Source organism: Salvelinus alpinus, chromosome 20, assembly GCF_045679555.1.
Source record: "Salvelinus alpinus chromosome 20, SLU_Salpinus.1, whole genome shotgun sequence".
NCBI lineage: Eukaryota > Metazoa > Chordata > Actinopteri > Salmoniformes > Salmonidae > Salvelinus > Salvelinus alpinus.
Window position 1 is genome coordinate 8,458,546 of NC_092105.1, and position 3,821 is coordinate 8,462,366.

The window sequence follows — 3,821 nt, forward strand, 5'->3', positions numbered from 1 at the left end:
TTTGTTATTAAGGCAAATTAAAGTTCATATGTTCCAGAAGGCATTTTTATAAAAAAAATACATTTTAACATTCAAATGCTGTTCCTGTGAAGTAGTGAGGTTTGATATAGTTGCTTAGTTACCTGAAACGAGTCACAAATGTCACCCTGGATATTAGACTTGCATTGATTTGAGATATTTGAATCATAAGCTTGTCTTGATGTATAACGTCTGCATGCTCAGTGCAACTGGATCCTGGACTTCCTGACAGGTCACCCCCAGGTGGTGAGGGTAGGTAGCAACACATCTGCCACACTGATCCTCAACACTGGAGCTCCCCAGGGGTGCGTGCTCAGTGCCCTCCTGTACTCCCTGTTCGCCCACGACTCCATGACCAGGCACGACTCCAACACCATCATTAAGTTTGCAGACGACACCACAGTGGTAGGCCTGATCACCGACAACGACGAGACAGCCTATAGGGAGGAGGTCAGAGACCTGGCTGGGTGGTGCTGGAATAACAACCTATCCCTCAACGTAACCAAGATTAAGGAGATGATTCTGAACTACAGGAAAAGGAGGACCGAGCACGCCCCCATTCTCATCGACGGGGCTGTAGTGGAGCAGGTTGAGAGATTCAAGTTCCTTGGTGTCCACATCACCAACAAACTAGAATGGTCCAAACACACCAAGACAGTCGTGAAGAGGGCACGACGAAGCCTATTCCCCCTCAGGAAACTAAAAAGTTTTGGCATGGGACCTGAGATCCCGAAAAGGTTCTACAGCTGCAACAACGAGAGCATCCTGACTGGTTGCATCACTGCCTGGTACGGCAATTGCTCGGCCTCCGACCGCAAGGCACTACAGAGGGTAGTGCGTATGGCCCAGTACATCACTGGGGCTAAGCTGCCTGCCATCCAGGACCTCTACACCAGGCGGTGTCAGAGGAAGGCCCTAAAATTGTCAAAGACCCCAGCCACCACAGTCATAGACTGTTCTCTCTACTACCGCATAGCAAGCGGTACCGGAGTACCAAGTCGGGGAGAAAAAGGCTTCAGTCTTTACCCCCAAGCTATCAGACTCCTGAACAGGTAATCAAATGGATATTTGCATTGTGTTTACCTCCCCAACGCCTCTTTTTTATGCTGCTGCTACTCTCTGTTTATCATATATGCATATTCACTTTAACTATACATTTATGTACATACTACCTCAAATGGGCCGACCAACCAGTGCTCCCGCACATTGGCTAACCCGGCTATCTGCATTGTGACCCGCCAACCCCTCTTTTACGCTACTGCTACTCTGTTCATCATATATGCATAGTCACTTTAACCATATCTACATGTACATACTACCTCAATCAGCCGGACTAACCGGTGTCTGTATGTAGCAATCGCTACTGTTATAGCCTCGCTACTGTATATAGCCTTGCTACTGTTATAGCCTCGCTACTATATATAGCCTTGCTACTGTTATAGCCTCGCTACTGTATATAGCCTTGCTACTGTATATAGCCTTGCTACTGTTATAGCCTCGCTACTATATATAGCCTTGCTACTGTTATAGCCTCGCTACTGCATATAGCCTTGCTACTGTATATAGCCTTGCTACTGTTATAGCCTCGCTACTATATATAGCCTTGCTACTGTATATAGCCTTGCTACTGTTATAGCCTCGCTACTATATATAGCCTTGCTACTGTTATAGCCTCGCTACTATATATAGCCTTGCTACTGTATATAGCCTTGCTACTGTTATAGCCTCGCTACTATATATAGCCTTGCTACTGTTATAGCCTCGCTACTATATATAGCCTTGCTACTGTTATAGCCTCGCTACTATATATAGCCTTGCTACTGTTATAGCCTCGCTACTATATATAGCCTTGCTACTATATATAGCCTTGCTACTGTTATAGCCTCGCTACTACATATAGCCTTGCTACTGTTATAGCCTCTCTACTGTATATAGCCTCGCTACTGGTATTTTTCACTGTCTTTTTACTCTTGTTTTTATTTACTTACCTACCTATTGTTCACCTAATACCTTTTTGCACTATTGGTTAGAGTCTGTAAGAAAAGCATTTCACTGTAAGGTCTACACCTGTTGTATCCGGCGCACGTGACAAATAAACATGGATTTTATTTGATTTAAGTTATCATAGTAGTTAGTAAAAATGAGATCAGGCTAAGAAACAGTTATTGTTTTGTAACCTATAAAAACATTTAAAAAAGGAACGAGTCATTTATACAAAACTTTATTGCATATGGTGGCCATCACCCAAATGTGATCATTTAAAGCATTGATATTTGCCTCCTTCCTCAGGCAACTGTCTGATAGCTGACAACACGGTGGCAGGTTTGTTTGATGTGCTGCTCTAGAGTTCCATGGCCCAGCTCACCTGGGAATAGAGGGATGGACACGTTCGTTTTTTATAAAAGTCTGGGGAGACTTTTAGTGGAAGGAGAGCTCGTGACTTTTGGAGTGAGTGCAGTAAATCCAAACCAACCAGTGGCCCTGGATAATATGCTATATGTCATCACACAGACAGACAGCCATAGTGAAGGAGGTTTAAAAAGCGCTCGAAGTTACCACCAGCGAGCTAACTTCTCTGTGCTCTGGAAAGATCACAGGTAGATGGTCTGAAGGTCCTTGGAATATTCTGTCTCTAGCACCTCTAGAGAGATAGATAGAGGTACTGAACGAGAGATAGCAAGAGAGTTAAATTTGTATTGAGGACTATAAGGGTGCCTTCCAATTAGTCAAATGGATGCGTAAAAGTCGCAGCAACTCAATGGTTTTCACAAGGAGTGTTTGTGGGGGGGTTGAACAGTGTGTTTCCCCACCAAAACAGTGTGTTTCATGCGTTTTGGTTTGAAGGTAGCCTTATTATTGGGTTCAAGTTGTATCTTCATGTCTGTAACTTCGCTCTCACTCTCTCTGACCCCTGAGACTTCATCCCTGACCTTCTATTGGCCCAGGGCCTCCAGCCAAAAACCTTCTGATCAGTCTCTGGCAGGGAGTTACTACGGGACTAGACGGGTTTATGGTACATAGGGCTTCTCCATTCTGCATACGGAGTATTAGCTATATACAGAATATTAAAGAAGATGTATGACTTACTGACATGGGAGTACTCCATGTTCCTGCTGGTAGCAGGCCTCAACCTGGATGCTGGGAAATGTCCTGTCTTGGATTATGGCTGTATCCATCTCCACCAGGCTCCTGGAAATCATCTGACAAACCTGCAATACAATTGTAACTGTATTTAGTCAATTGAAGTCATGACAGCCATAGGTTCTTTACACAGGAGTGTGCAGGTTTTTGTTCTAGCACTTCACTAACATATCATTGTAACGCATGTCCTCTTCATCTGAAGAGGAGTAGCATGGATCGGACCAATGTGCAGCGTGGTAAGTGTCCATAATGTGATATTTAATAAATCAACAGAACACTTAACAAAAGTACAAACAAACAACCGAAACAGTCCAATATGGTACAGACACATGAAACAACCACCCACAAAACACAATAGAAAACAGGCTACCTAAATATGGCTTTCAATCAGAGACAACGACTGACACCTGCCTCTGATTGAGAACCATACTAGGCCAAACACATAGAAATATAACAGAACAAAACATAGAAAAACAACATAGAATGCCCGCCCCAACTCACGCCCTGACCAAACTAAAATAAAGACAAGAAAAGGAACTAAGGTCAGAACGTGACACTCATTCAACTAATTGTGGTCTAAATTGAACAAAGAAACCTGCACACAGTTCTGTCCCCCTGGGACCGAAACCACCCACTTCTGTGTTATTGAAAAAGCTTCCCAA

General features: G+C 43.8%; 1 long non-coding RNA gene across 1 annotated transcript in view; it reads right to left on the reverse strand.

The window, feature by feature from the left end:
* Positions 1 to 2,261: 2,261 nt before the first annotated feature.
* The window catches only part of LOC139547203 (uncharacterized), a 1,724-nt gene continuing 164 nt past the window's right edge, over positions 2,262 to 3,821 (reverse strand). The window contains exons 2-3 of the long non-coding RNA XR_011669355.1: positions 3,106 to 3,227; positions 2,262 to 2,383 (exon numbers count right to left, since the gene is read on the reverse strand). This is a non-coding gene — a long non-coding RNA (uncharacterized lncRNA). The remainder of the gene's footprint in view (positions 2,384 to 3,105; positions 3,228 to 3,821) is intronic.